Here is a 26,688-nt window from a genome sequence, read left to right as displayed (position 1 = left end):
ATCCAGACAGCAGGGAAGTTGAAAGGCCGCTTGTGGGCATGTCCCATGGCGGTATCGCAACAGGCTGTAAATGTAAAATTAAAACCCCTATTTGGAAGACCTGTCCTCGTCAAGTCTCAACCCTGTACCCCCTAAAATGCATTAAAGTGCCGATTTGGGGCATCCCCCACCCTACCCCCATGACCCCAAAGCTTAGCTCATCAAAGCAATGGTCTCCTTGGAGGAACCCCTCTTGCACTAGGTTTCAACATGGTGCAGGTTAACCTCATGAGCTCTATTGCATCTCATGAGGTCAACTTATGCCATTTCGAAACCTGGCACTGACAGAGGAGGAGTGAGTGAGGATTGCTCCTACCCTGAGAAGAGTACTGCTTTGATGGGTAAGCTTTGGGAGGGCACAAGATAGCTGCCCCAAATGGGCACTTTAATGCATTTTGGTGGTGGGGATTGAAGGATGAAGGGTTTCCCAATGGGTTTTTAATTTTACATTCACAGCCCACAAGGGACTCAAGGGCTGGGGTATGGGGCCACTGCGATCACTAGACAATTTGTGCTACACTTGGGGGAAAAGGGGATCATACGGGTTGCTTGGCCCCTTGAACTGGAAGCTCCGGCTCATGGATCCTGGACCGGGACCATACATTCCACAACCAGCAATATGAAGTTCTTGGCTGTGGCAATGCATTAAAACTTTCTCATGCAATTTTGTTAAGGATGCTAATGAGCTCAGAGTTTATTAGCAGCTGTAGCAAAATTTCATATGAATGGGTCTCATAGACTTGAAAATACAATCTACATGAATTATTCTCCAACCTGTACAAAACAGCCCCAGGAACACCTCCCCTAAATGCCCTTAAACTTTCATGTGGAATAATATGCATACTTTTAGCCATTTTGAGGGAGGGCACATTTTAGACAGCTAGTTTACATGTGTAACTCACTATTTACCCTTGTAAATGACTTTTACAATTTTTCCTTTCCAGGAACAATTGGAGAGAGAGGATTTCTACAGAGTACAGTATAGGTGATCAGGAACAATTGGAGAGAGAGGATTTCTACAGAGTACAGTATAGGTGATCAGAAGTGTATCAAATTATCCACAATCAGCAAAAGCTCCTTAGTTCAGTGCATGCACACTGGCTCCAGCGAGGAGTATTGCACAATTACCACCTGACTCGCACTGGCACAAGATCTAAACGTTCTCACTGTTAGCAAGACTCCCAGCAAAGGAGAAAAGACAGAGAACCTTCCCCGACCCAACAATGGACCTTGGTTTTAAAGTAGGGGATACATTTGCAAAATACTGCTGCATTTAACTACCTGTGGCCTCTTGGTGTGTCCTCTTCTGTTCATCCGTGATACTTGTGTGAAGAGGGTCGTAAATCTGGTCCTGGTCACTGGAGATTCGTTCCTGGAAGAAATGTTCAGGGATGTCACTTAACCTCTATTTGTGGGTTATGGGTCACTGTGCAAGAATGTGTTAAAGCGATTTGACATATTCCTTTAAGGCAGTGTTATGAGACAGACACACGGGAGGGGGGGAGTCTCCCTTGGGTTAATATAAAGTGGTCTTCAGAGCAGATGAGTGGCTTTAGTCTCTTCTGGCTTTATAATGCAACTTGTGGATTGTTTTGGAGGGAGGAGATCTCACGGCTCTGTGAAGGGCAGCCAGCAAGGGCTAGGCATAGGAGGCCAGTGAACCAACATTGGGCTCCTGGGTGGTGTTGTGTGGAAACCCAGGAGGAGTACGGGCCACGACAGCCTTGTGGCCTGGACACTGGAACATGGATGAGCTGTATGACTGACTGAGAAGAATTCTGCAGGGGGAGGTGAGTACTAAAGCGTCATCTGTTTTGTTGTTGCTGGTAATGAATGCTGTGAACCTGTGAACCCTGATTGAATCAATGACTATTATTCACCTCTAACTGCTGGAATCCGCAGAAAATAAAAGTTTTGTTTTGTTGAAGTTAACTTTTCAAGCGAGACCCTCCTTTTATCCCAAGGTGTGGGTTTGACAGAGGCATAGAAGAAGTTGGGTTGCAATCAGAGAGAGTCACAGAGGGGGGAAAAGCAATTTTGTGGTGTTTTCCCTATCCAGCTTCAGGAATGTAACCTTTGCCTCTGGACCAGGTCCACTAATGCCATCTGCTTGCTCATTTTTATTTTTTGCGAACCCAGCTCACAAGCAGACATCAGACATCCCTCTCATTTTATGCCCCCTGAAAGGGGGTTACACCTGTTCTTACTGTACCTCTTCCTGTTTTCTTCTACCTTAAGGACATAAAACAACTGAATGAAATTCTTCATGTGTGCAAGGTCTGAAAAAGGTCTCTTTCCTTTACAGTTATGACTACTGAAATGGAAGCAGTATTCTACTAGGATTTTCTGTAGACCTAGGGCAGGAGAGACCAACTCCGGTCCTCAAAAACCACAAACAAACCGGGTTTTTAGGATATCCAGCATGAATATGCATGAGAGAAATTTGCATGCACTGCCTCCATTGTATGCAAATACATCTCATGCATATTCATATTGGATATCCTGAAAACCCAACCTGTTTGTGGCTCTCAAGGACCAGAGTTGGCTACCCCTGAGCTAGGGCATCTGCACCCTACCATGATTAAACCTAAGTTAAAGGAGAATGTAACTCTGGTTTCAATGACTTCCCTCTAATCAAATCCCTCTGGGTTACAGTTAGGATGATCTGGATCTTGTCAGGCTGAACTGAATCCTATAACCTAGAGTTTGAGGTAGAGGAGAGATTGTCCAGATTAAACCCGCTTGAAGGGAGGACCTTGCCTGAAATAAACATTCCTGTTGATGAGCACTTTTTTCTTCTATCATGGGACGCTCCAATTTAAAAAGTAAAGCACAGTGACTTTTAAAAATGTCCTCATTTCTGTTTCCTTTTATAATGAAGTTCTGCAGAACCCAGAACCCGGCTTCTAATGTTACCACTAATCATTGTATGAAGGTCCAAGTCATACAAAATGGGGGGAAAATTAACCTCTTTTTGGATCTGGTCCCAAACTGAACTGTTATTTCTGTTCGTATGAGATTGATACATAGGAATATCAAGAATAGATATAGAGAAATATAGGTGAATACAGAGATATAATTGGGAGAGTAATTTTCAAAGGCATTCCTGTGGGTGAAACTGTTTTTACCTGCAGAAATGTTTTTTCACAAAATTGTCCTCCTGGCATGTGAATAAACTTAAGTGCATATGTCCTGTTCACTCCCGATTACTACCAATATTGCTACTTAACATTTCTATAGTGCTACTGGATGTACGGAGCACTGTGAAAACAACACACAAGAGACATTCCCTGCTCAACAGAGCTTACAATCTAATTAAGACAAACTTATAGGTCAAGAGACTTGGGGAGTTTCGTATAATAAGAACATAGTTAAAATTAGATGATGAGACTGAAGACGGACATTCAGGCTTAAGATTTAAAAGCAGCTTCAAAAAGGTGGGATTTTGGATTGGATTTAAAGAAGGTGAGAGATGGAGCATGGGGCACCAGCTCAGGAAGTCTATTCCAAGCACACGGCACAGCCAAGTGGAAAGCATGGAGTCGGGAATTAGTGGTAGAGGAGAAGCCCATAGATAGGAGGGACTTGTCTGGTGAGCAGAGATAAGAGAGGAGAGGTAGTGAGGAGCTGCAGAGTGAAGGCACTTGTAGGTGAGCAAGAGGAGCTTGAACTGTAAGTGGGAATGGATAGGGAGCCAATGTAGTGACTGGAGAAGAGGAGTTATATGGGTGTAGCGACTTTGACGAAAGATAAGTCGCACAGCTGAATTTTGGATAGATGGTAGTGGAGAGAGATGGCTTGCAGGGAGACCTGTTGGGTTGCAAGAGACTAAGCTGGAGGTGAGAGAATGAATAAGGCTCTGGCAGTGCGCTCAGAAAGGAAGGGATGGATTATTGGATTTGGCAATGTTATAGGGAAAGAAATGGCACGTTTTAGCAGACTGAGCAGAGTCATTTTCAAAGATGGAGCTGGGGAGAAGTTCGGATTTACGAGCCAAGTTTTTGGATTTTCAAACATTCATTCATAAATTTTCCAGAAATCTTTCCATGCACATAACAGCACGAATAATTGTGTGTGGCTAAATTTACTGGGATAATTTTCAAAGGGGACTTATATGTGCAAGTCCACTTTGAAAATTGGCATAACTTACATGAACCTTTGCTGTCTGTTATAAAATGATCCCCATAATCTACTAATGTCTTGAAATTAATTTTCTAGCTTATACAGTTAAATGTGTTAGGGCTTTGATGTAGACCATTAAATCCATTAATTACAAAACTGCATGAAACTTCCAGGAGATAGAGAATACAGCACAATGCGATAAAGCAGAGGTTCTCAATCCAGTCCTTGAGACTTGCCCAGCCAGTTCGGATTTTAGGATATCCACAATAAATATGTATGAGATAGATTTGCATGCACTGCCTCCACTGTATGCAAATCTATCTCATGCATAGTCAATGTGGGTATCCTGAAAACCTGATTGGCAGGGTGTGTCCTGATCACTGGATTAAACATAGAAACATGATGACAGACAAAGGCCATACCGCCTATCTGGTCTGCCCAGCCACACCAACGAATCAGCTTTGCAATCCCTACCACGTCCTCAGAGATCCTCTGAGTTTTCTCATGCTTTCTTATAGAAACATAGAAACATAGAAACATAGAAATGACGGCAGAAGAAGACCAAATGGCCCATCTAGTCTGCCCAGCAAGCTTCACACATTTTTTTCTCTCATACTTATCATTTTCTCTTAACTCTTGGTTCTATTTCCCTTCCACCCCCACCATTAATGTAGAGAGCAGTGATGGAGCTGCATCCAAGTGAAATACCTAGCTTGATTAGTTAGGGGTAGTAGGGCTAGTAACTGCTGCAATAAGCAAGCTACACCCATGTTTATTCCCTTTACCCAGACTATGTCATACAGCCCCTATTGGTTGTTTTTCTTCTCTCCTGCCGTTGAAGCGGAGAGCCATGCTGGTTATGCATTGAAAGTGAAGTATCAGGCCCTTTTAGTTTAGGGTAGTAACCGCCGTAACAAGCCAGCTACTCCCTGCTCTGTGAGTGCGAATCCTTTTTTTTTTTTTCTTCTCCCCTGCAGTTGAAGCTATTCTGGATATGCGTGAAGCCTCAGCTTTTCTTATTCCCCTGCTGTTGAAGCAGAGAGCTATGCTGGAAATGCGTGATGTATCAGCCTCTCCCATGCCATGAAGCAGAGAGCCATGCTGGATATGCATCGAAAGCGAAGTATCAGGCACATTTGGTTTGGGGTAGTAACCGCCGTAATAAGCCAGCTACTCCCCGCTTTGTGAGTGCGAACCCTCTTTTCTTCTCCCCTGCCGTTGAAGCAGAGAACTATGCTGTATATGCTTGGAAAGTGAAGTATTAGGCTTATTTGGTTTGGGGTAGTAACCGCCGTAACAAGCCAGCTACTCCCCTCTTTGTGATATCAAATCCTTTTTTCCACATTTCCTCTTGCCGTTGAAGCTTAGAGCGATGTTGGAGTCACAGTAAGCATCTGTATGTTTATTTAATAAGGGTATTGTCTCCAGGCAGTAGCCATCGTTCTGGTGAGCCACCCACTCTACATTGGCGGTCTCTTGACTTTATGGATCCACAGTGTTTATCCCACGCCCCTTTGAAGTCCCTCACAGTTCTGGTCTTCACCACTTCCTCCGGAAGGGCATTTCAGGCATCCACCACCCTCTCCGTGGTGAATTCAGATGCCGTTCTGGTCTCTGCCACCTTCCACTACCCTGTCTCCATATACTTTAGAACAAAGACCACCACTGACCATTTTAGTAGCTGCCCCCTGGACCAACTCCAATCAGTTTACGTTATTTTTCCTGCTGTCCCTATGCAGCCACGCATATTTGCGACTTTCACTGTTGCCCTATCTGCCTGTTTGGTCACCTTAAGATCGTCAGATACGATCAACCCCAGATCCCATTCTTCGTTCATGCTTAGAAGAATTTCACCCTTATACTACAGCTCTCCCTTGTGTTTTTGCATCCTAAATAATGTGTAACACTGAACCTTTTAACATTAAATCTAACCTGACAGACCCTAGACCTTTCCTTGAGCTTTGCTAAATCCCTCCTTTCAGCCTGTTTATCTTGTGGAAAATGTTGATGTCATCTGCAAAGACAAACCTTTCCCGAAAATCCTTCCACAATGTCGCTCCCAAAAATGTTGAAAAGCAAAAAATCCAAAGACTGATCCTTGAGCACACTGTTAGTAACTCCCCTTTCCTTGGCGTGAATGCCATTAGCCACTACCATTTGTCTTGTCCCACTCAACCAGTTTCTAACCCAGTCAGTCAATTTAGGGCTCATACCAAGGGCGCTCAATTTATTTATAAGTTGCCTATGAAGAATTGTGCCAAAGGCCTTACTTAAATCTTAGTGCACTACATCTAGCACTCTCCCCTGATCCAACTCTCTGGTTACCCAGTTAAAAGAAATTGATCAGATTTGTTTGACAAGACTTACCGCTGGCAAAACCCATGCTGCCTCAGATCATATGATCCATTGGATCTGAAGGACTGCATTATGTTTTAGCAGCAATGGCATTCATTTGCTCCTTCCAGAAGTCAGACTAACTGGCCCTTAGTTTCCAGCCTTCTCATATCCACCCATCTCCAGTCCTCCAGACACTAAAGAAGCATTGAAAAGGTCAACCAGCAGAAGTGCCAGAATTTGCCTAAGTTTCCTTAATACCCTTGGATGAATCCCATCTGGACTCATTGATTTATTTATTTTAAGTTTAATTAGCTCTTCATAAATAATTTTCTGTAAATTGATTGAGGTTTACCTCACTTTCAATCCTATTTATGTTCATTTTATGTGCTCCTGGTCCTTCCACAGTGAACACCGAACAGAAATATATGTTAAGCGATTCTGCTTTTCCTCATCAGCCGCTGCATGTATTCTCCCCTTCACCTCAGTCTAACAATGCTACTTTTGCACTTCCTCCAATTATTAACATATTAGTACATTTTAGCACATTTGCAGTTTTTCCTTCCTGACTACTTTCCCAGCTTTTCTTAGCTTTTCCATATATTGTCGTCTGCAGTTTCTTGTAGTTTATGAACGCTAAACTTTTTTTCCTCATTTTTTTTCAGCTACTTCTTTAATGGCCTCTTTTTCATCTTTCCATTATTTACTTTCCTAACAAAAAAGTTAGTTGCTCTTATGCTATCTCCTTTTAGTTTTGTTCACTGCTCTTCTTGTTACGGGCCTACTCGCGGTGAGCCATGGGCAGCCCCTCCACCTACCTGCTCTTCATGTGGCAGGACACCGCCGACTCCGTCCTCCACGGCCTGGGGTCCGCGCCTATCTTCTGCCCTGTGTGAAGAAAAGTGTGGCAATGGCGGCTCCCGCCATTGCCACACTTTTCTTCACGGCCTAAGGGCCACTGCCAATGCCATCGTCTTGCAGCCGGAAGCCGCTCCTACCAGCTCCTCGTTGTGGCCTGTGCCGCCACCGAAGTCCTGCGTGAGCGAAAACAAGAGGCCTCTGCTGCTCCGACACGATCTCGCAACCTGGAGGCAACCCCGAAGCCTGCCTGCTTCTCTTCTGCTCCTGTGCCAGAGGACGCCACTGTCCAGGGTCCTGCTTCTTTCAGGGCCTTCCCTTAGGCGCCGGCACATGTCTCTTCACAGTATTTAAAGGGCCAGCAACAGGAAGTGCTGTTGGCCCCACCTGATGACGTCTTCCTGCTTCAGCCCTATTTAAGGGCCTCTCTTCAGTTACTCCTGGCTTTTGGATCGGATTCCACAGTCGTCTGTGTCTTCTGATCGGTCCAGGTCCTCCGTGGTCTTCTTCTGCTTTGACGGCTTCGTCTTCATGTTCCTGAGGTTCTTCGTCCAGGTCTACAGTTGTCTTCATGTTCCTGATGTCCTTCGTCCATGCCTCCAGATGTCTTCAGGTTCCTGAGGTTCTTTGTCCGTGTCTTCAGATGTCTTCATGTTCCAGATGTTCTTCGTTCGTACCTCCTGATGTCTGACGTCCTTCCTGATGCCTTTGTCCTCACCTCTGCCTCCACGCCTTGGTTCCTTAATGTCCACTTTCCTGATGTGCCATTGTTGTGGTCCATGACCAGCCCATGGGCGGGCTGTGTAGGGCACCTCACGGTACATAGGCCATCCTCATCTCTGCACTGCAACCCTCCAGAAGACTTCCGCTTCAGTGCGTTGTTAATCCTTGAGAATCGAATCCTGCTTCAGTTTGTCACGGTCTTCGGAGCCTATTGCAATTTGCGTTTGTCCATGTCAAGACTCTGTTTGAACCTGCTCCGCTCCAGCGTGGTCTGCGACCAGTTCCCAGGGTGGACTGTGTAGGGCGCACTGCATTGCAGTCTCGACCCAGCGCTTTGACTTCCTTGCCTTTGTCTACAGTGCCTTGATCCTTGCCTTCGTCTACAGTGTCCTCGCTTCAGTCTTCATCTACAGTGTCCTTGCCTGAGTCTTCGTCTACAGTGTCCTCGCTTCAGCCTTCGTCTACAGTGTCCTTGCCTGAGTCTTCGATTACAGTGTCTTCGCTTCAGTCCCCATCTACAGCGTCTTTGCCTGAGTCTTCGTCCAAAGTCTTCTGTGCTCTCCTTCTGCCTTCGTCCTCTGTCCGGCCTGCTGCCCTTTGTCATACCCAGCGGCAGGTCCGAAAGGGCTTGGAACAGTCGGAGGACTGTTCATCGATCAACATTGCATTGTTGGTCATCCTGGGGCGTGCAGGTCTGGTAGAGGGTCAGACCTTGTCTTCTAGTCCTCGCTTCAGCCTTGTCCTGCTCCTCATACCCGTGCTCGTACCAGCTCACCTCCTGCAGTATGTCTTGGGGCTCCTCCCTGGGCCATGCTGTGGTCCAAGGGCTCACATCACCTGCTTTAGAAACGACTGCGCCTCCGCGTCCATAACAGTAGCCGAGGATCCCAATGCCCTTGGCTCGGAACAGCATCTGGAGGTTGCGCTCATAACAATTCTATTTCCTCTAGATTCTTCCATCCAACTAATGACTCTTTGAGGTCCTCCCCCATTTTAACAAAGTTAGTTTCCTGAAGTCCAGGACCCTCCCCTTTGAATGATCCTTCAGCTCTCATGCCCTAATACTGAACCACACTGTCTGGTGATCGCTGATTCCCAGCTGATCATTCCCTACAACATCAGAAACACTGTCCCCAATGGTAAGCACCAGGTCAAATATCTCCCCCTCCCATGTGGCTTCCATTCATTATCCGTCGACAGTTGAGAATCAACTGTGATAAATAAATCATGTGGTGTTTGATGCTTACGAAAAATACAATGCAGATGGCAAATATTAGAACAATTGGGAAAGAACAGCCCTTCATGACAGACAACTAAACTACCCACAAAAAAATGTTGTCAAATGATTTGTACTTTATGGGAGAATTGCTTCAGTGATTTAAGGGTTAAGAATCTGAGTGGTTTATGACCAATACAGCAGTCAATATTTATGATGACTATCTATCTCCCAGACATATTGTAAGGTGATAAAAGCACATGCAATTAATTATCCTTAAGCAATATAAATATGAAAAGCAGGGAAGTAAAAGTGACCCTAGATGAAATGTATTCCTTTCATTGTGATTTATTTTTCACAATTAACGCAACATATTGCAGACATGTTTACAAGGACAGTGCTTAGCTCAGTCTTATCATTCTAAAATGTTTCATTCCTACATACTAGAAAGCTGTAACAGACATTTTCTAATTAATAAGTGAGCTCTTAGATCTGCTGAAATATTACAATTTTGTAATGAGGCAGGCCTGATGGCCCACAGATGAATAACCCTGTACTATCAAAATCAGTGGCTCAGGCTTAGCTCTTGGCTGTGGTTTGTTCTCCTTTGATAACTGGAGACAGATAGGCATAAAGAGCCGGGAAGTTGTGAGAGGACATGGAAATGGGGCCTTGTAAAGAAATAAAAATTACTTTTAAATGGGGCTTGCCAACTGGCTCCATGGCAAATAGGACAAGCAGAGCCAGTCCTGGTGCTATTCCATTATACCTTTCTTATAGAAATTAGCACCCCAAGTCTATTAGGGATGTGCATTTGTTTGAAACAAATGCGTTAAACACGATGAATGACTCGATGTTCGGTTTGGTTCTTTGCAATGAAACCGAAATCGAGTCATTCCCAAAATATTGAAACTATTTCAGATATTTCTGGTTTGCCAAATGGTGTGAGCTATAAGCAAAGAATCTGCACTATTTAGCAAAAGATTGACCCCTCCCCCCCCCCTTGTGGCCTCCCCCATGGTTCCCCCTTACCCCTTCTGTGGTGACCGCCGTTGAAGAGAAGAGCAGGAATGATCCCCATTGCTCCTGCCCCCACCAAGTCCAGTCCTACAATGGCACCAGCTGGCTCTGAGACCGGCAGCAGCCATTTTATGTCTCATAAAGCAAATTGTCAGCAGTCTCAGAGCCAGCGCCGGTGCTATTTTCTGACCAGAGGCGACGGGGCAGGAGGGACTGGGGATGTGTGTGGGCTAGGAGGGTGGCTGGGGATCGAAGAGAGGGACAGGGGGACATAACATAGAGCTTGCTGGCCACCATACTCCCTGGGAAAGCATGCTAAATAAAATAAGAACTGCCTCGGATGAAGCTCCAGAAAGAGATGCGTGCTGCTGCTGCTGCTGCTGCTGCCTCCTCAGCCTCATCAGGTTGCTATGGTAGACAGAAAATACAGAGGGGTCATTTGGTAACTGCTGACAAGGTCAATTGCCTGCAGAATTTGCACCGGTTTTCAAAACAAACTTAGGGGAGTAACTTTGCTTTGAAAACTACTCCGGGAAAGTTACCAGCAGGCACTTACACCTGACAATTTGTGCTGTCAAGTTTTTTCAGGGAATAGAAAATGCACGGAAGTGCAAATCACTCCCCGACTCTGCCCCCAGGAATGCTGCCACTCACTGTGGGCAAACTTACATGCCCACATTTACTCTTAAAGAAGGTGGGCAGGGATGTAAAAGGCCATTTCTGTGGGGGAAGCCCAATGCTTTTAAAAATAACCCATATACTAGAGGTAAACCTAGAGGTCCATATTCAGAAACATGTAGCCAGATTAGCTTAGAACTTGTCTGGCTAAGTGACTATTTGGGCAGATAACCTACTAACCGGCTAAAATTTGACCGGATAAGTTAGGAGCATTCCCGGGGGGCGTAATTGGGAGGAGCTGAGTTAGCCGGATAAGTTATCTGGCTAACCCTGGTTGACTTATAGATCTGTCCTAAAGTAGCCGGATAAGTTTAGTTGGTTATCTTGCCGAGCCGCACAGCAGCTGAATATGGACCTCATAAGGTAATGAAAGAAGATTAAAGAAAGGGAAAAAGGAAAATGTTTCACATGCATAATCTATCCTACTTTCCATTATTTTCTAAAATCTACCCCCTCCCACTAGAACCACTATATATTCCCTTAATCACCATGCTTGATCCTTTCAGAGATAACGGTGGAGATCTGTCCCTTTAAGAAATTCCAGTACCCTGCCCTGCATGACCTCAGAAGCCCAGGGCAATCCTTTGGTTTCCTAGTAGGCCTCCTGCTTCATTATTTAAGTGAATTGTTGCTATGTCAGGTTGAATGCCGAAGAAAACATACACGATCTCCGTTACCAGTTCAACACAGAGCTTTATTCATGCAGAAAGAGTTTAGCAGACTGTACTTTATCTTCACAGCATACAAAGAGGTCTCCTAGTCTGGTATCTTCTGTTCGGCTCCCAGACTCCCTTTTTAAAGCCCATCAGGGGGGGCATGAACCTCCACCTCTGCCAACAGGCTCCATAGAGAAACTCTTTTAGCCATTCCTGTACACTCTACAGTGCATACACATTGGCCATGGGATGAGTCACCGTCCCCCAGACTGGCTAGAGCCCGGGTTCAATACCCTCAATGCTCTGTTATTGTGCCATTGCACTATCCCATGAAAATCTTTAGCACGACTGTAGCTGGCCGGTAGTTTTTAAAGGCTGTCACTGTACCTTTCGTCATAAATAAAACGTAAACACCGTATAAAGAATAAAACAAGCAGACTCAAACTTTAAAAAGTGAATAAGATGAAATAATCCTCACCAACACTGAGGAAACAATTTTAAATAAATATATTAAAAAAAAATTACAAGCAAGTAAAAAATAAAAAGACATAGGAATTAATTTGCTTGATTAGTAAGTCTGAAGTACTTTGGGGGAGCAGAAATGTTAAAGTAATATTAGATGGTCTGAGTCCTCCGTGAAACAGGTTAGGAGCTGGGAGTGATCCAACTTCCAGCCGCGCAGGTCGGGCCTAGTGTCTGCTTCTGCTCTTTCCGGTGGCGGTGGTGGTGATGCCATCTCCTTCTTCCCAGCCACGCGGTCACGTTCAACATCGTTTCCTCTTCTGGGCTCGCGCGGGTAAGACGAAGGAGCTGCCATCGCCGTGCCATCCCCAGAACTGTGGCTACTTTAGACGGACGCCCTGTCTGCCCTGCGCTTCCACCAGTCCTGGTAGCATCCCCCTCGAGATCTTTGTGATCCTTCATCGTCAGGAGGGGACTGGCCAGAATCAGGAATGGACCGTCTCATGTGCCCTCCCGCAGCTGTGGAGCTGTCTCAGGAGAAGCCGGACTGGAAAAGAACCTTTCACCTGTTCAGTTAAAACCTGACTCCATCTGTTTTTTTAAGCAGTGGTTTCATATTGTTCAGTTGTTATTGTTTGTTTATTGTACATTCTTTGCTGTTATCATTGTTATCTGTTTGTACCCCATTTTGAGCATTTGTTTGGAAAGGAAGGCTATAGAATTGCACAAATAAAATAAATATATTGAAGCATTTTGCCATAATGGCGATAAAATGGTATCAAAACAGCAACATGAAGCAAGGTTATCTAGTTCCCCTTCCGCACATTTCTCCCCCTCAGCAGGGGGTGGGGGGGGGGGGAGAAATGTGCGGAAGGGGAACTAGATAACTAAGGGGAGGCGAGTATGGGGAAGGGGAAAATGCAGAGAAGAAAATGGTGATAAGGTGAGTTCAGATTTTAAAAAGCGGCGAAAGTGTAAGGCCAGATTTGGAAGGGAATAGGATAGGAGGGAAAGAAGAGGAAAAACTTGGTTAAGAAAAAAAAAAAAAGATCAATGGCAAAGCAGTAGAAATACAACCCGACACTGAGCCCATCAGAGATGTTTGTAGTAAGTATAGGTTTATGTACAGCGTAGATTTTAAATTTCAAAAAATAGATCTTATTGCATTTTTATATAAGCCCCCTTGAACTGGAGCGTGAAAAATGTCCTCCAGTTCCGGTGAGATTAGGGGTAAATGGGCCAGATCCCAACCCAAGCTCTGTAGCAATTAAAACTCCTTCTTGTACTGAGAAAAGATCGCACTTCCTCTTGGAATATATTAGCAGAGCTGTGGGGCAGACTGAGTGAACATCAGCCATTTTCTTACATTTACGATGAGTTTCATGCGTGCATCGGTACACGATGTTAATGAGAGGCAAATGAGGCACATTGTACTGCAGATGGTGACGTGAAAGAGCTAATACGGGCAGCAGCACTAAAACTAAGGTATACTTTGTACTGGCTGTATATTCTCATGTTACAGTTTCCTCTTGTCTGGGAGAGTGAGTAGGTAAATAGTTCCAAATAAAATAAATTAATAATATGTCTGTGTTACATTCTACATGTTTTATCACACAGAATTTTTTGCTGCACTAAAAGGTAATGAGCTATTTTGCATAGATTTTGCATCTCAATAACTCATTAGCATAGAATTTTTTGTTAATGCTGACATAGGCTAGTTTATACACATTCACGGCACTTTTAACCATTTATGATAGATAAACAATGGTGTTTACTCTGTATTAACACTTCTGTTACCTGTAAAGGGTAGCGGGAAAGTGAGTCCTTTGTGCTGTGGCGTAGTTGATGCATCTTCGAGGGTGAACCCACGAGGCCTACGCCTATGCCCTGTAGTGGGACAGTCTGGAGCTTAAACTTTATCAGCTGCCTCCCCGCAAATTGAGCCCTTCAGTACTGGTGGTTGGCAGATTTAGGTGGGTCCCTAGGGCGATGAAGATAACTGATGTCCAAAAGCACACTGAGGTCAGGGCAGGCAGCAGACAAATGGAGACAGGAAATGGCCAAGGTCAAGGTGGGCAGCTAGCAAGGGTCATCAGGTCCAGGCAATGGGTCAGATCCCGGTGGTCAGGTCCAGGTGGCAAGTAATCATGGTCAGATCCAGGCAAGAGGTCAAGATCTGGAGAGTCAGGCCAAGGGTGGACAGAGACACATAGAAGACACTGGACAAGATGAGCAGGAAGGGCAAGGCTGGACAAGGAAGGCAAGGCAAGGCAAGGCTGAATGAAGTAGACAAGGCAGGCTGGATGAAGAAGACAAGGATCGCAGACAGGAACAGGAACAGTAGGACACCCGTTGCTGAGGCAAACACAAGTTGTCTGTGGAGCCCTTATATAGGAAAGGATATGTGATGTCATCAGAGGGCGCCAAGGGGCCTTTCCTGCCATGGGCCCTTTAAGGCTGGGAAGAGTGCACATGCACGTGCCTATGGAGAAGACGGTTTGTAGAGTCATGGCAGCAGTGGAGGCTGGAGCTGGCGGTGTTCGAGCTGCACTGAGGCCGGGCAGTGTCGGGACCGGGAGGAGAGACATGGCAGCTCAGGTGGGTAGAACTTGGCAGCTTCCTGCCATGCTGAGAATAGGCCGATGTCAGAGGTAGGTGCTGCAACTCTCGGGGCCGCAAATCCTAACATTACCTTTAACACACTTTAGAACATTGGCCCCTAAGTTATTGCTGTTTAAATATTTTATTGCAAACAATGTAAACTTCCATTGACCACAGAGGCTGCAAAGTGCAAACATGGTAACAGTGAAAGGTTTAATATTTGATTACGATGTACAATATTTATATAGTTTTAATAATGCAGTGTATTATCTTGTTTGAAGATTAGCATGCTCTCTCATATTCAGATTTGTTATCTTGTTTTGCAGAAGGTAGTGTTTCTGCTACGAGATATCTTATCTTGTTAAGATAATTACCTTGCAGCACTGACAGATTCTTCTTGTGGAAAAGAAAAACATTCATGTCTTTGGCTTTTATTGATATGCATTTTAAAGCTGGTGATGTTTTTTTTGCAGTTCAGAACTAAAGAACAGAATGGTTGTAAGAGAAAGGACACAGCATGAAACTGTAGCAGCTGAAATGTCCCAATGAGCTAAAATTCACAGGCAACCTGGAAGAAAATTGGAAAAGATTCTGGTAAGAATCACAGATTTTATATGAAAGCCTTAAGCACCAATTTAAAAAAAAAAAAAAAAAAAGAGATGATTAGACTTTGAGATTATTTCTCTCTACTACAGGTGCAGATGCATATAAGTGTTTATAATATCTTCTGTCTTACCGATGAAGAGGTGGATGATTACAAAAGGTGCTCCAGAGGTTTGAAGTATACTGTACACCTACAAAAATATGAATCCCATGAAAGGTAACATAGAAACATAGAAAATGATGAGGAGTGTAAGAAGAACCATCTCGTCTGCCAAATTTCCTTCTGGTGTATACCCATAGACCTCAGTTGACTTCTGGTACGTGTTTTTTGAGTATGATGTGAAGTAAGGGCAAAAGATGGGTTTGCACCAACTTGAAAGCTACCTTAGGAAGTGATGAGAGAATGTGGTGAGAGAATGTGGTTCAAATATACCAGGCAGCTGACAAGAACAATAGCAGAACCAAAGTTGTTCCAGAAAGCTCTTAAAGCCCATTTATTTCAAAAGGCATTTTCCACCCGAGCACTATGAAGTCATCTATATTGACAATAGATGGGTCTATCAGCAGTGACAATGTCTGTGATTTTGTTTGATTGTTGTCATTGTTGATTGATTCTTATGTTATTTTATTATGTGGGTTTTCTTGTACCCCGCCCTGAACATAGGAAGGGCAGGTAATAAATATTTTAAAATAAACTGTTATGAATCTGGACCCTTGGACTGGGACAAGTGATGATACGACCACTGAGGGATTGCCCCTAATGGATCTTGCCGCCGGCAGGTGGAGCTCGTGAGGAAAATCCGGCAGGAGCTTCACCTATACCAGCCCTTGTTTCCCGCAGGTTGGGCCCTTGGGTGCTGGGGCCGGCAGGACTTAGGTGCGGGTGCCTCATTGAGGACGGAGAAGCAGAGGATGAAGACGAGGCTAGAGGTTCGGGTCAGGGCAGGCAACGATGGTGCAGAACAAAGTCCAATCCGAGGATCCGGGACAGGCAGCAGACAAGCGAGGACAAGGTACCAGGCCAAAGGTTGAGACGGGCAGCAAGCAGGCAAAGAGACGAGAAGACAAGCCGAGGTCAAACCAGGAGATCAAGCCAAGGAAGGAATCACGGGAACTGGAGGACGAGGAGGAGACCAGAGACAGGAACAGAGGCACAGGCAGGAAAGCAGGAACTGGAACGCCAGGACAGGACTCAGGAACCCAAGAACTGGAGCAGGAACAGGAACGGAACCAGGATCAGGATCTGAAGCAGGAACAGGAACAAGAGACGTCTGGAACAACAACTAGCACTCCAAGGAGACAACCTGTTGCAAAGGCAAAGAGCTGGAGACTGCCGCGGGGTTTAAATACCCCTCTGGAGTGACGTCATTCATCGGGGCCGGGCCGAGGTTTCCCGCTGTGCGCCAAGGGAGAGCCTCGCCGGTCGGAGGAGGACGGCGTTTGCTGCCACGAGTGAGGCTGTGGTCGGCCTGCCCCGGAGCAGAACGCGCCGCGTCGGACAGCAGCGGTGACCAGCAACGGAGGGGGTAGGGGGGACCGGCCGTGGCCTGCCGCAGTCGGGAGCCGCAATATAAACAAATAAAAGCTCAGACAAGAACTCCATAGGAAAATTATAACATCAGGACCAGTAGATGCCATAAAGAAATAGAGAATTTTAAGAAATGTGAGAAAAGAATATTTAGATTGAAAAGGGAACATGTGGTAATATATATGATGTCACTCCCTCACCACCTTCTGCCCCTTACAAGTGGAGCTCCATCCTAAACACTTTCAAAGCTACTATGTGCCAACATAATCCTTGCCCTTCTTGGTTAATCAGATAAGCAAAAACTGGATTACTTAGCCCATCATCAACATCTCTCCTTGTAAAAGGCCTCCTACAGATTGTGTGAAACAAGCAATTGTGTGCCCATCTCTGATGAAATCCAATCTAGACACAAGTGACCTACGAAACTATTGTCCAGTCTCAGATCTGCCATATCTAGGCAAGTTGTCCTAATACAGCTATAGGAATTCCTCTAAAAAATTAAGCATCCTAGATCCATTTCAATCTGGATTCAGGCCCTATTACAGTACAGAAACAGTAGTAAGAATCCTGGTTGATGAACTATGATTCTACTTAGATCATAGCCAATCAGTGCTACTGATACTCCTTGCAGGCCGGTGGAAAATTCTTAGGCACCCTAGGTGATCCTTCTGCTTTGCGCCCACCCCCCACTCCCGGACTTGCTCACTTCCTCCCATTGCAACGCCCCCCCTGGTCTCAGCCCCGACTCCTACCTCATTCATGCCCGCCGAGTGTGTGCTTCTCTGGGCCATGAGCAGGATGGGCTCTGCTTGTGGCCTGCTGAATCTTTACTCCTCTTTGCCTCGAGTGGGATAGGCTCCACTCACGGCCCCACATGGCTGCTCTTCGGCGCTCCCCCAATGGTCAGTGCCCGAAGCGACCATCTAGTTCGTCTAATAGGATGCACCAGCCCTGACTTCTTGACCAAATGACACGGATTTATGAGGAAAATCTTTAGCCTGGCTATCTTCCTTCCTCCAGAATCACACACTCGAACCATCTCAGGTTTGAGTATGATTCTAGAAGATTTTGACTTCAGTTGGGAAATGTTCTTTTTCTAAAATTTTACCTCATTGAACATTTCTCCAAAGCTTCTCACAATCAGATGAGGAATTTCAAACACCTCTGCTTCCTGATAACTCCTTCTTCTTCTCTTCAGTATTCTCAGGGTTCTCCCTGTTGGATCCCAAGACCTTTTCCTTCCTGGAAGAATCAAGAACCCCAACCTTAGGCCCCAGTCTCCTTCACTGGACAGGAGCTCCTTGTTTCCTCTTCTGGTACTTTCCCTGCAACAGGAAAGATCCCAATGGTATCCTTCTGTGGAGAGGAGTCAACCACAGACTGAGATTTGTAGACTGACTCTGACTCCAAATCCTCCTGCATCACATGGGGGCAAGAATTTTAACAAACTAATGACACCTCCCATTGGGGAATGTCACTGGGGTCAGGGAAATACCTACAGTACCTGAATGTAATTCGCTTTACAGTGCCGACAGGTGGAATAAAAATAAATAAATTAACTCTCCTGCTTACTCTGATTTCGCTAAAAGGGGCAGGGTCTGTTGAGATCACATACTCTAAACTACACGCTCCTACACTAGTAAGGGGAAGATATAGGGGTCCCCCTTTATACAGATATATAAACATGTCAAAGTTCACCAAGGCTTCAGAACCTGTGGCAATATTCAAAGTGAACAACATACATGCATACTTTCTCAGAAATTGGTACAAAGTCTGCGGTTAAAAAGTAACTGCCTCAGTGGGAATAGTGTGAAAATTGCCCCCTTAAGGACTAAATAACAAGATGTCATAATTTTTTAACTCTTGAGACATCAGACCACAACCTACAAATACTCAAGATTTTGCAGGACCAGTCCTGCTACCAGAACTCTGCCCTATTGCTTATCATTTACCATTGGAATGGATAACTCTTGTTTTGCAGTCTTCCAAACTTTCCCATAATAAAACTTTGCTAGATCTTAATTTATATCCCCAGAATTTCAAATCTTTACAATGTATGGTAAGTCTCCATTTCAATAATTATCTGTTTGCTTTATATGTCCTCTTTATGGAATGTTTTGACTGAATTATAATCATGCACCAATCAACAATGTCACTTTTTCATGATGACTGTAGCGGTTAAAATCAAAATATTTCACTGTAATGTTTATGAGTAGGTTAGTCAGTCAGAAGAATAAGATGAAATATCTTGATTACAGATCATCTGTGGAATTCAGTGAAAGCAATAGGAAACCAGAATTAGGTTTCTTCATTTCTTTATGACAGTTAGTCTATGAATGGCCTTTTGTGTTGATATTTGAGAACTGTATTCCAATTACAATTTCTTTGTTCGCCTTCCTAAATTTTGATATTGCTACTGCTAGAAAAAAATAAGTCTACAGTTCAGCTGCGTCTTTACTCATATAACAGTACATATATTTCTGCAATTTATTGGCTAATAATTGACATACTAGAAGACAAAAAGCAGGTTGTCATGTATATACGACTTGTACATTTATTGAAGGGCTCTGCTCAGTGTCAGGGAATCCCTTGAGACACAATTACAACCTGGGTGATGCATGAAGACCTTTGATGTCAACTTTAACTCAGACTAGTTAACAAGGTTATTTGAAAGCGATAAAAGAAAATAGCTTCAGCTTTGATACTTACAACCTGTTGTGTTCAGAAGACGAAAACATGTTTTTAAGGAACAGAGAGAATGCATATGCAGTAATAAGAAATCTTATTTATTTCTTCATATATAACATCATATGAAAATGCTAAAACTAGAGACCTGCAAATCAATCTGTTATCTTTAACAAAAGCATCTCTTGGCTTCCTTTCTATTATAACAATAAACAATGAATAAAAGACATAAAGACAGGAAATATGATGACAGATGAAGACTGCAAAGCCCGGCTTAGTCTACCATTTTCCCACCTACTGCTATATCACAGATCTTACTTCATCTCAGACTTTAAGTACATACCTCCATCACTAAGGGATCCTCTGTATTTGGCCCATGCTTTCTTGAAATTTGCTATTGTTCTTGAAAATTGCTATTGTTCTTCCTCTCCCCAAGTCCACTGGTAGGCTTCTCCATCCTATTAACTCTAACTCTCTCCAGTTTCGTGCTACGATCCCTCAGTCTGCGACTTTCCTTAATAGTGAGATGTGGTTGCCTCTTGTACATTGTTTATACCTTTAAAGTATTTGAAGGTGTCTATGATATCTCCCCCATCCTCCTTTCCTCCAGGTTATGCATGCATGGAGGCCAATGCACTACAGTGCAATAAAATGGCCATTACCGTGCATCAATTATCATGCGGTAATGGGCATGATAAGTGCATGCGAATGAATTTAGAGAGAAATGGCATATAATTCATGATTACTTACAGCAATTGTAAATCACATCACTCCTATCCTGAAATCAATTATTGATAGAGTCCATGTATAGTGGCATGCTCCAGAGTGATAGTTTCTCTCTTTGAAGAGTTTTCCAGTTGCAGTAAAAGGAGGAGGAGGATGTGCCCCCTGAGTCCTATTAATACCATGTAAACTTAATGGATCTTACTCCCTTTAGAGTAAGACTAAGCTCCAGGGAAGTTATAGGAAAAACCTAAATGGAATTTCTTAACTTTCATCTGGCAACTTCATTCAAATTAGCTGATGAGAGTAACATGACTGGATATTGTACCGTTTAATAGTGATTCTCAGCAGGCAAGAATAAAATACCTGGGATCAGAACAGTTTAAACACCTGATTCAGAACCATCTAACCAGTGCATCAATTGTACAGGATTTAACTCCTTGAATGTCATCAACTTCCCTTGCTGTCAACATGAAGTGTTGTTGTTGTATTTGTGTACTGGAAATAAACAACATAGTTTGGACTCAAATGAAGTTTCCTATGTGGTTTACTGAAGCATCTTTGCAAATTATATCATTTATCTATTTATTTATTTCTCTATCTGCTTATTTATTTATTGACATTTGAATGTAGATATTTAAGCTTAAATGGCTAAGTAACTTAGCTGGATATAAGTTATCCAGCTAAATTACGTGGATATTCAGCAGCATGGCTATGCTGCTGAATATCCACGGCTATGCTGCTGAATAACTGTGTAGAAGTCACTACTTGGCCAAATAAATTGTTTTTATCTAAGTTTAGATGTTGATATTGAGGCAATTCTTATGCTCTTAAGGCGCATTATTTAGCTATGTGTGGTGTCCCCTTGTGTTAGCCACTAGATGGCCCCAGGTCCTTGTTTAGAATCCTTACATCTATGAACCTTCTGTCCCTCTCTGCCCCTCCCAATCTGGAGGGCTTGGATTGGATGCCTCATCCTATGTAGTGCAGCCATTTTAGTATCCTCTGTGGTTGGTTTTAGAAAGTCTCTTATCAGTGAGGATGTCTTTTTTCAACTCTCTGGTGAGGCCTCCCAGCCTCATCATGTTTGAAGAGACCTTTCATCGTTCACTTCCTGCCAGAGGGTCCCTCTTCTATTAGTTACAGAGAGAGATATTTTGGGTCAGAATACCCTTTGGGGCTCTCAATTCAAAGGACTGAAGACCCATGAGCTCCACTCTACTCCTTAGGTGGGCAAGACCTGTAACAGCTCCTTCTGAGAGAGATTGTGATGGCTGAAGAAGTATCCAGTTTTGCATTAAGAAATTATTTTGAACATTTGCTTTGTGAGGAGTTTTTTCTGATTGACCCCTTCCCCATGAGGATCCAGAGCTGAGATAGTCTGGTCCCCTCTTTCTAGAGGCTTTTGCTGCAAGAGAATTCCCCCACACCAAAACTAAGGAAAATGATCAAGACCAGGAGACCCCAATCGCATCTCTACCTATAGAACTAGGACAGGCCTGATGTCCAAGAATGAGATGGATTCAGGTAGGACTGCTTTTTCTGGGTTTGAGGGGACCCCTTCCAATAGGAGTCCCGTTTAGCTGCTGGGAGAGCTTTGTGCATTTAACACCACCATGGGAAGCTTCACCCATATGCCTAAAATAAAGGACACCTACCTATAGAGAAAGTCATATCTGTACCATCAGTCAGCTATAACTTCAATATTATGGACAAAGTGGCCTTTCATTTATTTGTTGCAAAATTCACCAGGCAGTCACATTGCCAACTAGTAGCTCAAAGCCCCCATTTTGCTTCTCTTCAAGTTGCTGAAAGGAGTAAGCTCACATATACACATGAACAATGAGAGGCAGACACCCCATACCCAGGTAGACTCAGAGAGATACCAATACCTCATACCTAGACAGATACAGACACCCCACACCCAGACTGTCAGGCAGCGAAATAGAAACAGATGCTGAGACCCCACACAGACACACAATTACTCCATGCCCAGATAGATAAGAAAGATAAAGACACTTCAGATGTGGACACAAACACCCCACATAAACACAGAAATCCAACACCCAGTCAGACACAGAGATACAGGCATACCAATCCTAGACAGAAAAATACAAACAGACACACCAGAGACAGACACACAGAGAGGCAAAGCCTGAAATCTAGGAATAACACTAGATTCCAATTCTATGCAATACCATACATCAACTGTTGTAAAATTCTCTTTTTATAAACTAAACTACATCTATTAAAATGATTAAAACCTCTGCTTGAAACACAAGACTTCTGCACGGTTCTACAAGCACTAATATTAGATAATTTAGACTACTGTAACTCATAACATAGGGACTCGAGACCTTCGTTCCAGCAACCTCGCTCCTCCCCCCTTTGCAAATAATACTACATAACAATGGTATGGTGATAAACAAAAGGCTGCAGTTTATTAAACCTAACCCGAGCCAACATCTTAACATAAATGCAAATAACATCCCCTCCTCCCCCTCCTCCGCCGCATCCCAATCTTCACTTACACCGCGGCCCGGTGGTAAGCTAGCATTTTACCCCCCTTTTCCCCTTCTTACCCCGCTGCGTCACCAGCGAGGGTAAGCTTGCGGCCTGAGCATCGGCCCCCCCCCCCCCCTGGCTCTTTAGGCCTTCCCGTGTAGCGGCCCCAAGCTACACGGGCATTCCTCCCCCCCCCCCTCCGAACAGTCCATTACAATGTCACAATATACAATACAATATATGGCTCGGGTTTTCCGCCGCCACTGCGACATGTAAACATCCACAAAACCAATACACATTGCATCGAAGGGAGGGAGGGCGGGAAAAACCCTCTGCTTACCACGCTGCCTGGTTCCCAACTGACCGAGTCCCTGCTCTTTCAGCCCTGCCTATCCACCAATGGGAGAGCAGCATTTGAATTCGCTGCCTCCCATTGGTGTCCCTCTCTGGCTCTACTCCTTCCCCCCCCTAATCCCGCCCCTGCTCGCCGCCGGCCGATGCTCGCACCCTTGTTATAGTCGGCGACCCCGGACCGGCCCGGATCGCCTCCCCTTATACTTAGGGCTACCCATATGTTCAATCCATCCTTTACAGATGATCCAAAATTTAGCCTTTTGTATTCTAACCGGTTCTTGCCTAAGAGACTACTTTGGCTTCACAAAGTGGGCATGTAAAAGCCCACTGTTACAAAATTCCCACCCCCGATCCCTCCCCTTTTAAAAATTAGCATCGCACCATGCATTATGGTGCTTTTTGCATGCGTTAAGGCATTTTTTGCATGCGAAAATGCCGTAATGTGAGTTGATAAATGATTCCGTAAGATCGCAAAACAAAGGACTATTAATTGTGCCTACAACACAGAGTACACATGTAACATAAATAAGAGAGCGAATGTTTTCCATAGCAGGCCTCAGGTTGTGGAATTCTCTACCAGACACGTTACATCTGATAACAGAAAGAAAGAGTTTCAAACGTGAGCTGAAAACCTGGCTCTTCAAAAATGCATATCATCTAATTAAAATATCAATATGCAGAAAACTACAAGATTAAAAACATTGATAATGTCAGAAGAATGAATGACAAGTAATGAGTGATGAAAAGTGTACTAAGACAACTTGCCGACTAATATATAATGACTATTGAAATGGAAACTATGTATCACAAATGACTATCCTAGCCCTCTTGTTAACATGTTTAGATGTTGTGTTGACCTATAATATGAATTTCGTTTTTGTAAACCATTGTGATCTTCTTTTACAATGCCAGTATATAAAATGAATGAATGAATAAATAAATAAATAAATAAATAGATAGATAAATATGCCTTTTTCATGTCTTTCATGCTGGCAAGGTGTACCTAATCTTCTGTGAGTTCTTTGCACTCTGACTCCCTCATTATCACCTAAGGACCCACCAGCCATAGAGAGCACTGATGTTGGATTACGGACTTGCCAGGTACATACTCATTGGCCATGTGTAGTACACAAACTGCTGGAGGTAGTCTGTGCCCAAAAAAGGGCCAACACATATGTGTGACTGCATTCGCCTGGGTGAGTGATGTGCTGTGTTAGCTTTGGTCTACATTTGTGTCTGGGGGTGATGTTTGCCTCGTTGTTCCCTCCATTACCACACCTATGCATGCTCCAGAGCAGGCAATGTGTGTGCATCCATTTTGCACAAACTCTCCTACACAAGTGATCCTCTGCTTCCACTGTTTAGAAGGGGGTCCTCGGAGATACGATTATATCGTTGGTTGAGAAAATGGGCTCACGCTTACTCCAAGACCATTCCACCTATGGCTCACACTCTTTATTCCTTGTGTTGAGGGGCGGGGAGGAGGGATGTGAATCTTTACAGCATCAGACCTCAGATATGTGTGGCACATTTCTGCATGAGTAGATATCTACCTGTAGTGTACACATTGCACCCCCCGAACCCTGATGCTTTTACACTTAGTACTTACTTGGAGTGGGCCTAATTGCCCTGTTATTTGGGGCATGCATGGTTCCAAGATGTTCAGCTGCCAGAGAAGGTTAGCTGTTTGGGAGGGGGGGGGGGGTTGCTTGAGGTCTGCTACCACTCCTAGTAGAGGTTTCCTTTTTCCAGACCGTGACCTAATTACCCTCCTCTCTGTACAACAGATCTTGGGCACTCCACATAGAGGCTGAAACACCAGGCTACATCTTTTACGCCTTACTCTGCCAGATGTATAGGGTGGCAGCTGATGCCATATATAGCTCGATATGTTTAGTGTGCATGCATAGAAGTGGTGGCACATTTCTGCAGTTGATTTTTGGGTCCTGGATTAGCAGGCGATTTTCCCAGCATTTTATTTATTTATTTATTTAAATTTCTTATATACCGGCATTCGCGATGGGAGTCGCATCATGCCGGTTTACAAATAACAAGGTGTGACAACAGAATAAATACTTAATAACTTAAAAACATTAACATGTGATAGAAGAATAAGGTGGCAGTTACAATAAAACAGGGATAAAATGCAACTTGGAATGAAGAGAAGGCAAAAGAGAGATTAACACTGAGATAACAAAAGAATGACCAAGGTAAATAAAACCTGCCAAATTAAAAAAGAGAGAACATTATTGAGTTGTCAAAGGTTGTTGATTACCCTGACGGGAGTTCTTAGTTGCTTGAGTTGAGAGTGGGTTCAGTTGGTGTCTGGAAAGGCTTTCAAGAATAGCCAGGTTTTAAGTCTTTTTCTGAAAGTGGGGAGGCAAGGTTCCTGTCTCAGTTCTGGTGGGATAGAATTCCACAAGGTAGGTCCTGCTGTAGAGAAAGCCCTGTCTCTGAGAGTCGTATGGTTAAAGGTTTTTGCAGGCGGCACCTGTAATGAGTCTCTGTAGGACTCTCTGATAGGTCTGATGGAGGTATGTTTTTTAAATGGGATTTGGAGGTTAAGCGGAGAGAGTTGATGGAATGCTTTGTAGATGGTAGTAATGGATTTATATAAAATTCTGTAGTGCACTGGCAGCCAATGTAAGTCTTTGAGAATCGGAGATATGTGGTCTCTTCTTCTTGTGTTTGTCAAAATTCTGGCCGCCGTGTTCTGAACCATCTGAAGAGGTTTAGTATGAGAAGACGGGAGACCTAATAGAATAGAATTGCAATAATCTAACTTAGAGAAGATTATTGATTGCAAAACTGTTCTGTAATCGTGGAAATGGAAAAGTGGTTTGATTCTTTTTAAGACGTGTAATTTATAAAAGCAGTCCTTCGTGGTTTGATTAATAAAAGATTTTAGATTTAGCCGATTGTCGATAATGGCTCCTAGGTCTCTTACATGTGAAGTTTGAAAGCCGGTTGGTGGATTTGAGGTGAGGTTACTGTTTTCGGGGGAAATTATGAGGACTTCGGTTTTAGCGGAATTTAAGATTAGATTTAGGCTGGAGAGGAGGTTGTCAATATTTTGAAGACAGTTTTCCCAGATTTTGATAGTTTTTGTAAGGGATTCTTTGATAGGGATGACAATCTGGATGTCATCTGCGTATAGAAAGTATTTGAGGTTCAGATTGGTTAATAGTTGACATAGGGGTAGGAGGTAAATGTTAAAGAGCGTGGGGGAGAGAGAGGAGCCCTGTGGAACACCTAGCGAGGAAGGGTAAAACTGTGATTCTTTGTTATGTATTTTGACTTTATATCCTCTGTTTCCCAAGAATGATTTGAACCAGGCAAGAGCAGAGCCTGTAATTCCGATGTTCGCTAATTGATTTAGGAGAAGGGAGTGATTCACGGTATCAAAGGCCGCCGATAGGTCGAGGAGTATCAGCAAGTAGGCGTGACCTTTATCGAGGCCCATGATGAGGTAATCTGTCAGAGATATGAGAAGTGATTCTGTACTTAAAGATTTTCGGAAGCCGTATTGAGTGGGGAATAATATGTTGTTGTCTTCGAGGTATTCTGATAATCTGGTGTTG

The sequence above is a fragment of the Rhinatrema bivittatum genome, chromosome 4, assembly GCF_901001135.1.
Source record: "Rhinatrema bivittatum chromosome 4, aRhiBiv1.1, whole genome shotgun sequence".
Taxonomy (NCBI): domain Eukaryota; kingdom Metazoa; phylum Chordata; class Amphibia; order Gymnophiona; family Rhinatrematidae; genus Rhinatrema; species Rhinatrema bivittatum.
Note: the sequence above shows the minus strand (reverse complement) of the source record.